Source organism: Salvelinus namaycush, chromosome 35 (genome assembly GCF_016432855.1).
Source record: "Salvelinus namaycush isolate Seneca chromosome 35, SaNama_1.0, whole genome shotgun sequence".
NCBI classification, from domain to species: Eukaryota; Metazoa; Chordata; class Actinopteri; order Salmoniformes; family Salmonidae; genus Salvelinus; species Salvelinus namaycush.
This window is the reverse complement of record NC_052341.1, coordinates 5,326,813-5,337,564: the sequence shown is the minus strand read 5'-3', so window position 1 is coordinate 5,337,564 and position 10,752 is coordinate 5,326,813.

Here is a 10,752-nt window from a genome sequence, read left to right as displayed (position 1 = left end):
TAAACTGGAATAACCATTCCAGTAACCGCTGCAATAAGTCCAGGTAAGCTTGGAATAGTTTAGAAAAATGTATGTTATTTATATTTGAGTAGTATACGATTAATTAATCAATGTACATGAAAAAAAATCAATGTACATGAAAAAATATGAAACAAACTATTCTAAAAACCAAACATTAGAGCATGCTGGGAAATATGATAATGATGGGTGTGGTTTTGGTTCAACTCCGGTCATTACCCTGAACAAGGCAGTTAACCAACTGTTCTTAGGCCGTCACTGTAAATAAGACGTTTTTCTTAACTGACTTGCCAAGTAAAATAAAGGTAAAATAAATAAAAATAAATTACAGTTTTTTTTTATTGCTTTGGCACTATCTTCAAAACTATAGGCTATTTTTGCAAAAATATACACACTAACCACGAAACCTTACACCAAACCAGCGAAACATTATACATATCTAGCAAAAGCAAACAATTCTAGGAAAACTCACAATCTCTTTAAAACTTCTTATGGCTGCAAGGGGCAGTATTGAGTAGCCAGTTAAATCGTGCCCATTTCAAACGGCCTCGTACTCAATTCTTGCTCGTACAATATGCATATTATTATTACTATTGGATAGAAAACACTCTCTAGTTTCTAAAACCGTTTGAATTATTTCTCTGAGTGAAACAGAACTCATTCTGCAGCACATTTCCTGACCAGGAAGTGTAATGTCAGAAATCGATGCTCTGTTCAACTTCCTGCCTATACATGGGCATGATACGTAAGAGTCTACGTACACTTCATACACCTTCCCCTGGTTGTCAAGAGGTGGTGAGAGAAGAAATTTCGTGTTTATCTTGGTCTGAGGTGGAATTAAAGCTCTTTGTATGACGTGACCGTCCATTTCCTGTTTCTGGAGCGCGCGAAAGGGGACATGGATTTGCCTTCTGTTTAGCTGTCGTTATGGACGACTAACATCTCCGGTTTAGATTTTATTTGATACATGTGACCATATCATCGTAAAGTATGTTTTTTCAATATAGTTTAATCAGATTATTGACATTTTTTCGGGAGTTTTGCCGTGTTCCGTTCTCTGACTTTGTTGACGTTGGAGAGATCCGTGCCACTTGGCAAGTGCCCATGCTAAATCAAGAGGGAAATTTGCCATTCCAGATCCAAACAACGACTGTTCTGTACAAAGGACACCTTGTCCAACATTCTGACGGAAGATCACCAAAAGTAAGAAACATTTTATGATGCTATTTCTAATATCTGTCGTGCATGTGAACTGGTCGTCGGCGCCCAAGTGTTTCTGGCTATTGTGGCTACGCTAATATAACGCTATATTGTGTTTTCGCTGTAAAACACTTGATAAATCGGAAATATTGTCTGGAATCACAAGATGCCTGTCTTTCAATTGCTGTACACTATGTATTTTTCAGAAATGTTTTATGATGAGTATTTAGTTATTTGGCGTTGGTGTCTGTAATTTTTCTGTCTGCTTTCGGTGCAATTTCTGACTGTAGCTGCAATGTAAACTATGATTTATACCTGAAATATGCACATTTTTCTAACAAAACATATGCTATACAATAAATATGTTATCAGACTGTCATCTGATGAAGTTGTTTCTTGGTTAGTGGCTATTTATATCTTTATTTGGTCGAATTTGTGATAGCTACTGATGGAGTAAAAAACTGATGGAGTAAGAAAAGTGGTGTCTTTTGCTAACGTGGTTAGCTAATAGATTTACATATTGTGTCTTCCCTGTAAAACATTTAAAAAATCGGACATGTTGGCTTGATTCACAAGATGTGTACCTTTCATATGCTGTATTGGACTTGTTAATGTGTGAAAGTTAAATATTTAAAAAAAATATCTTTTGAATTTCGCGCCCTGCACTTTGAGCTGGCTGTTGTCATAAGTGTACCGACGTCGGGCTTGCACGCCAAACAGGTTAAAAGAAAATCTGTTTTTGCATCAATACAGTTCACACAAACTATCATTTGAATAAGCACACGAAGCACCAACTAGGCATTGACAGTATAAATGAAAAACACTTGTGGCTTTTGCTTTTCACTGTGTGCAGGGCATAGCAGTTTGCAATAAAGTTGTGTCATACATGTAGTAAACACACATACACACAGGTGATTTTTTTTCTTTCCACATGTGTAAAGTATGGATGTGTATTCCCGAACATAACACACTATCAAAACAAATAAGGTGATTTTTTTTCTTTCTTTTTTTTCTCAAAATGTTCAAACAACAAAATCCTCAAATAACAAAAGCGAAGAAGAAAACAAAAACATTTGTGCTAGAAAAAAAAGAACAGAAAAAAATGTGCCTTCATCTCTTCTTCTTTGTGAGTCTGGCCAGGAGACTTCATCCACTTCACATGCAATGTTGTCTTGAGCTAGGCTGCGTGGAAAGTATCACCTGGAGTGCCGTATCCAGGCCTGGCATGACCCCTGATCCATGTCTCCACAAGCCTCCTCCATTGCCTGTAGAAGAGGTATGTGTTGGTGGGGCTGGCGATCATACACCTTCCAACACCATGCAGAGAAGAATTCTTCAATAGGACTCAAGAACGGAGAGTATGGGGGGACATTGAGTGCGATGAGAAGTGGGTGACCTATGAACCAATTGCAGCCCGGTGGAAACTAACATTGTCCCAGATGATAACGTACCTGGGCTGCTCTGGTCATTAGGCATTAGTCTGTGTCCATAAATGTGATATTGTGTGCAGGGTTGTATGGGCCTAGGATTGCATGATGGTGAAGGACGCCGTTTTGACTAATAGCTGCACACATTGTTATGTTGCCACCAAGTTGTCCCGGGACGTTGATGATGGCACGTTGTCTGATGATATTTCTGCCGCGGCCCCTTGTTTTTGCAAGGTTGAAAACGACCTCGTCCACATATATTAGCTCATGATGCACTGCATCTGCTTCAAGCTCCATGACTCTCTGAAAGAGACAAGACAATGTAGCACAGTAGGAAAAGACAGGGATCAGTCAATATGATGTAGTACCATACACTTCCAGATGCAGTACCAATGATAGGATAGTATAGCTTACCTGCACTTATTCATATCTCAGTTGTTTTACACGGTCTGAGTTTCTTTCGAAGGGGACTCTGTACAGCTGCTTCATCCTAATTCTATTGCGTTTCAGTAGACGAGACCGTGCAGAGAGACTCACTCTGTTGACATTGTGGAATATGGTGTTATCTACCATTTTGTGGTCCTGCCATTCTCTGAGTCTGATGCAGTTATTTGCATTGACCATATTTACAATGTGGGTCTCCTGCTCTGAGGTGAACAGTCGACCTCTTCCACCAGATACTGGTTTTCTTGCAGTTGTGTAAAAACATTTGAATGGTTTCAGTGATCCTTCTCATTATGAACGTACAGTGAATATAACTGTACCAGTAAGACTACAGCACTTAGTTACTTACCGGTTCTCATTTTGAAATATTCGGATGATACCTGCAACAGTATAGCAGCTCAGATTTGGTTGAACCCGTTGCCCAGCCTCCCTCATGCTCATCCCATGGTTGACAACATGGTCAACCACAGTCACTGTGATTTCATCACTTATTGTGTTCCTGACTCCCCTTCCTCTTCCTCTTCCCCGTCCTACTTCACCTCTTCCTTCTTCTCCTTGTCCTCCACCTCTTACTTCTTCACTTCCACATCCTCCTCTTCCTCTTCCTCCTCCCCGTCCTCCTGTAGTTCTCACCCCTCTTACTCTCTGTCCAATATTGGCCTCTATTGTTGTCCGAACCAAATGTTTACCTGTGGCCTATTTATAGTGCTGAAGCTCTGATTTGTAACTGAACTCAGTATCTAAAAGTGTTTTTACATGAGTCAATGTGGAAAGGCAATTGGCGAAATAGTGTAGCAACGTAGAGACCAATGTTCCCAGTTTTGCCACAAGTGTGATATAAAATTACAACCTGAGTGTAAAGTAGAGAATGTGCATTCAGTTTGGCAACACTTGGTAAATGCATTGGCTACAAGTCTTAACGGTTTCAGAGATTGTGCTTCAATAATCACTGTTAGTGTTTCAGCATTCAGAAAAAAACAACTGTAACACCAACACAATTATTATAATGTTTTTTACACCACAAGAAATGTTACATTGAAAAATCTACGCTAGTTTAACATTAGAACCGCTGGGCCTCGAGGAACCCTCTTTCAAGCTAACGAGCAGTCATTTTGACTTCAAAATTATAACAGTATAATTAATCATTTGTTTATATGCTATAGCCAAAAAATCAGCAATTGTTTATGAAGGTCTTTTGGTAAAATTAGAATATGAAAACAAGAATACACACTCCCATTTGCATTAGATTATATTACTTTTTGTAAAAAATGTAAGTTTTAAAAAAGCACTAAATATTTAAGTGTTCAATCAATTTTATTTGAAGACTGCCTTTGTTACAACTATGAAAACATATGTTGGAACACAGTAACAGCTTATTTTTTATAATGACAAAATAAACAAAATACCTCAACCACCAAGACGCACGGTCAGCAAGACGCGGTCAAATGATAAAAACACCAGTAGCATAAAAATCATTATAAGCACCAAGTGTGCTTGATAAATAGTGAAAATCAGCACAAAAGCAATAATGGTGTCACACCCTGGCCTTAGTTATCTTTGTTTTCATTTATTATTTTAGTTAGGTCAGGGTGTGACATGGTGAATGTATGTGTTTTTGTAGTGTCTAGGGTGGTTGTAAGGTTAGGGGGTTTATTAGAGTAGTTGGGTTTATGTTTAGTATAGAAGTCTAGCTGTGTCTATGGTTGCCTGAAGGGTTCTCAATCAGAGACAGATGTCATTAATTGTCTCTGATTGGGAGCCATATTTAAGGCAGCCATAGGCACTAGGTTTTTGTGGGTAATTGTCTGTGTCTATGTGTAGTGGTTGTGTCAGCACTATCTGGATTTATAGCTTCACGGTCGTCTGTTTGTTGTTTAGTTTCATTTTTCTTCTTAAAATAAAGAGAAGATGTATTTTTCACGCGCTGCGCCTTGGTCCAATCTCTCTCCCTTCGACGACCGAGACAGAATTACCCACCAATCCAGGATCAAGCAGCGTGATAAGCGGCAACAGGAGCAGCGCAAGGAGGAATGGCAATGGGAGCGTAATCTGGACTACACAACATGGGAGGAGATCGACAGGTGGGCGATCGACCCAGGGCGAGTGCCAGAGCCCGCATGGGATTCTCTGGCGCAGTGCGAGGAGGGATACCGGCGAATGGAGGCAGCACGACGACGCGGTAGGAAGCCTGTGAGTCAGCCCAAAAAATTTATTGGGGGGGGAGCTTAGAGGTAGTGGGCCGAGGGCAGGTAGGAGACCTGCGCCCACTTCACAGGCTAACCGTGGAGAGCGGGAGTACGGGCAGACACCGTGTTACGCAGTAGAGCGCACGGTGTCTCCTGTACGTGTTCATAGCCCGGTGCGGGTTATTCCACCTCCCCGCACTGGTAGGGCTAGATTGGGCATTGAGCCAGGTGCCATGATGCCGGCTCAACGCGTCTGGTCTCCAGTGCGTCTCCTCGGGCCGGCATACATGGCACCAGCCTTACGCATGGTGTCCCCGGTTCGCCTACATAGCCCGGTGCGGGTTATTCCACCTCCCCGCACTGGTCGGGCGACGGGGAGCATTCAACCAGGTAAGGTTGGGCAGGCTCGGTGTTCAAGGGAACCAGTACGCCTGCACGGTCCGGCATTTCCGGCGCCACCTCCCCGCCCCAGTCCAGTTCCACCAGTGCCTACACCACGTAACAGGCTTCCAGTGTGTCTCCAGAGCCCTGTTCCTCCTCCACGCACTCGTCCTATGGTGCGTGTCTCCAGCCCGGTACCACCAATTCCGGCACCACGCACTAAGCCTCCTGTGCGTCTCCAGAGTCCTGTGCATCCTGTTGCTGCTCCCCGCACTAGCCCTGAGATGCGTGTCCCCAGCCCGGTACCACCAGTTCCGGCACCACGCACTAGGCCTAATGTGCGTCCCCAGGGTCCAGTATGCCCTGTTCCTTCTCCCCGCACTAGCCTGAAGGTGCGTGTCCTTAGCCCGGTGCCTCCAGTTCCGGCACCACGCACCAGGCCTACAGTGCGCCTCATCCGGCCAGAGCCATCCGTCTGCCCAGTGCCATCTGAGCCATCCGTCTCCCCAGCGCCATCTGAGCCATCCGTCTCCCCAGCGCCATCTCAGCCATCCGTCTCCCCAGCGCCGTCTGAGCCATCCGTCTGCCCCGAGCCATTAGAGCCGCCCGTCTGTCCCGAGCCGTCAGAGCCGTTAGTCAGTCAGGAGCCGCTAGAGCCATTCGTCAGTCAGGATCTGCCAGAGCCGCCAACCAGACAGGATCTGCCAGAGCCGCCAACCAGACAGGATCCGTTCCTCAGTCCGGAGCTGCCGTCCCTCAGTCCGGAGCTGCCCCTTATCCTGGTGCTGTCCCTTATCCTGGTGCTGCCCCTTATCCTGGTGCTGCCCCTTAGTCCGGTGCTGCCCCTTAGTCCGGTGCTGCCCCTTAGTCCGGTGCTGCCCCTTAGTCCGGTGCTGCCCCTTAATCCAGTGGGGTTAAGTTGGCGGGTGGTCAGTTGGAGGAGGCTACGAAAGCGGGTAGTGACTATGGTGGGGTGGGGACCACGACCAGTACCAGAGCCGCCACCGTGGACAGACGCCCACCCAGACCCTCCCCTAGACTTTATGCTGGTGCGCCCGGAGTTCGCACCTTAAGGGGGGGGGGTTATGTCACACCCTGGCCTTAGTTATCTTTGTTTTCATTTATTATTTTAGTTAGGTCAGGGTGTGACATGGTGAATGTATGTGTTTTTGTAGTGTCTAGGGTGGTTGTAAGGTTAGGGGGTTTATTAGAGTAGTTGGGTTTATGTTTAGTATAGAAGTCTAGCTGTGTCTATGGTTGCCTGAAGGGTTCTCAATCAGAGACAGATGTCATTAATTGTCTCTGATTGGGAGCCATATTTAAGGCAGCCATAGGCACTAGGTTTTTGTGGGTAATTGTCTGTGTCTATGTGTAGTGGTTGTGTCAGCACTATCTGGATTTATAGCTTCACGGTCGTCTGTTTGTTGTTTTGTTTCATTTTTCTTCTTAAAATAAAGAGAAGATGTATTTTTCACGCGCTGCGCCTTGGTCCAATCTCTCTCCCTTCGACGACCGTGACAAATGGCATTATAATGAATATAATTATAATTATGACAGCAGTCAAAAGAGGTCAATTATTTATACGTTGGATTCCATGGCCATCTTTTTCCAGGTGTTGCGTTTTGGTTTATTTATCATCATAACAGAGGTCTCTCTGAGGTGATCCCATGACATGGTTTCGCCAAAGAAAGTTATCCCAAACATCTGACCCAAAAGCTCTCCATACCATGCCTTCAGAAAGTACTCATACACCTTGAACTATTCCACATATTGTTGTGTTACAGGCTGAATTCAACATTGATTAAATATATGTTTGTGCCACACAATATCCCCATAATGACAAAGTGAAAACTTGTTTTGAGACATTTTTACTACTGTATTGGAAAGACAGACATATCTCGTTTACATAAGTATTTACAACCCTGAGTCGATACGTGCTAGAATCACCTTTCTGGGTAAGTCTCTAAGAGCTACGCACACCTGGATTAAACAATATTTTCACATTATTATTTGTTGTATTCTTCAAGCTGTGCCAAGTTGTATGGAGATCATTGCTAGACAGCCATTTCTAAGTCTTGCTGTAGATATTCTGGCCAATTTAAGTCAAAATTGTAACTAGGCCACTCAGGAACATTCAATGTCGTCTCGGTAAGCAACTCCCGTGTATATTTGGCCTTGTGTTTTAGGTTGTTGTCCAGCTGAAAGGTGAATTAATCTCCCAGTGTCTTATGGAAAGCAGACTGAAAGCAGGTTTCCCTCTAGGATTTCCCCTGTGCTTAGCTCTTTTCTGTTTATGTTTATCCTTAAAAAAACTCTAGTCCTTACCGATGACAAGCATATCCATAACATGATGCAGCCACCACCATGCTTGAAAATAGGAGGAGTGGTACTCAGTCATTTGATGTGTTGGATTTTCCCAAAACATAATGCTTTGTACTGTATTCAGGACATAATGTGAATTCTTTTGCCACATTTTTTGCTGTTCTACTTTAGTACCTTGTTACAAACATGATGCATGTTTTAGAATATTTGTATTCTGTACAGGCTTCCTTCTTTTCAATCTGTAATTTAGGTTAGTATTGTGGAGTAACTGCAATGTTCTTGATTTATCTTCCGTTTTCTCCTGTTACAGCCATTAAACTCTGTAAAAATGTTAAAGTCACCATTGGCCTCATGGTGAAATCCCTGAGCAGTTTCTTTCCTCTCCGGCAACTGAGTGAGGAAGGACGCCTGTATCTTTGTAGTGACTGGGTGTATTGATACACCATCCAAAGTGTAATTAATAACTTCACCATGCTCAACGAGATGTTCAATGTCTGTTTTTTTTTACCTATCTACCAATAGGTGCCCTTCTTTGCGAGGCATTGGAAAACCTCCCTGGTCTTTGTGGATGACTGCTTGACTGAAGGATCTTACAGATAAGTGTGTGTGTGGGGTAGAGAGATGAGGTAGTCATTCAAAATCATTCAACTTATGTGACTTGTTAAACACATTTTATTACTCCTGAACTTATTTAGGCTTGCCATAACAAAGGGCTTGAATACTTATTGACTCAAAACGTTTCAGCTTTTCGTTTTTAATACATTTTTGTAAAACATGCAATAAACGTCATTCCACTTTGACATTACGGGGTATTGGTGTGTAGGCCAGAAACACGACATCTGAATTTAATCCATTTTAAATTCAGACTGTAACATAACAAGGTAAAGAGGTGGATAGCCTACACTCTCTTTCCAACGAATGCTCCAAGGACATACAGGATTGAAATGAAAGTTTCACCAAGGCAGGTCATACAGGCTCAGGTCTTACAGGCTCTAGTTTAGTCGCACCTGGACTACTGTTCAGTCGTGTAGTCAGGTGCTTAGAAGGACTTGGGAAAATGTGTATTTAATTGGCTCAGAACAGGGCAGAACGGCTGGCCCTTGGATGTCTACAGAGAGCTAATATTAATAATATGTCAATCTCCCATGGCTCAAAGTGGAGGAGAGATTGACTTCATCACTACTTGTATTTGTGAGAGGTGTTTGACAGCAAAGAGCTGTCCGTTTAAATGACTAACACACAGCTAGGACACCCATGCATACCCCACAAGTCACCAGAGGTCTATTCACAGTCCCCAAGTCCAGAAGAAACTATGGGAGGTGCACAGTACTACATAGAGCCATGACTACATGGACCTCTATTCCACATCAGGTATGTAATGCAAGCAGGAGAATCATATTTAAAAAACAGATAAATATACATCTTATAGAACAGCGGGGACTGTGAAGCAACACAAACATAGGCACAGACACATGCATACACACACACACACACACACACACACACACACACACACACACACACACACACACACACACACACACACACACACACACACACACACACACACACACACACACACACGATAACATACACACTATACACACACATACACATGGATTTTGTGTTGTAGATATGTGGTAGTGGAGTAGGTGCCCGAGGGCACATATTTGGTGTGTTGTGAAATCTGTTATGAATGTATTATAATGATTTTAAAATTGTATAACTACCTTAATTTTGCCGGACCCCTGGAAGAGTATCTGCTGCCTTGTCAAGAACTAATGAGGATCCGTAATAAACCCCAGGATGAGTAGCTGCTGCCTGGGCAGGAACTAATGGGGATCCATAAAAAAAACCAGGAAGAGTAGCTGCTGCCTTGGCAGGAACTAATGGGGATCCTTGATAAACCCCAGGAAGAGTAGCTGCTGCCTGTGCAGGAGCTAATGGGGATCCATAATAAACCCCAGGAAGAGTATCTGCTGCCTTGGCAGGAACTAATGGGGATCCCTAATAAACCCCGGGAAGAGTAGCTGCTGCCTGGGCAGGAACTAATAGGGATCCATAATAAACCCTGGGAAGAGTAGCTGCTGCCTGGGCAGGAACTAATGGGGATCCATAATAAACCCCAGGAAAAGTAGCTGCTGCCTGGGCAGGAACTAATGGGGATCCATAATAAACCCCAGGAAGAGTAGCTGCTGCCTTGGCAGGAACTAATGGGGATCCATAATAAACCCCAGGAAGAGTAGCTGCTGCCTTGGCAGGAACTAATGGGGATCCATAACAAACCCCAGGAAGAGTAGCTGCTGCCTTGGCAGGAACTAATGGGGATCCATAATAAACCCCAGGAAGTGTAGCTGCTGCCTTGGCAGGAACTAATGGGGATCCTTAATAAACACCAGGAAGAGTAGCTGCTGCCTCGACAGGAACTAATTCTCATCCATAATAAATACAAAAATACAAAACGTTTCCAGCTGGCTGTCACGTTCTGACCTTAGTTCCTTTTTTATGTCTTTGTGTTTGGCATTGTTTTTTGCTTGAGATGTACGGCCTTCTCTCTCAGTGAAGGCATTTTGTACTGATAATTGGCCGGTATATTGTTAGATATTACTGCACTGTTGGAGCTAGAAACACAAGCGTTTCGCAAACACCCACAATAACATCTGCTAAATATGTGTATGAGACCAATAACATTTGATTTGATAGCATTGTCAACAGCTTGTTCTGTTCAAACAGTGCCGTACTTTCCTCTCCCCTGTCTCACGTTTCATTTGGTG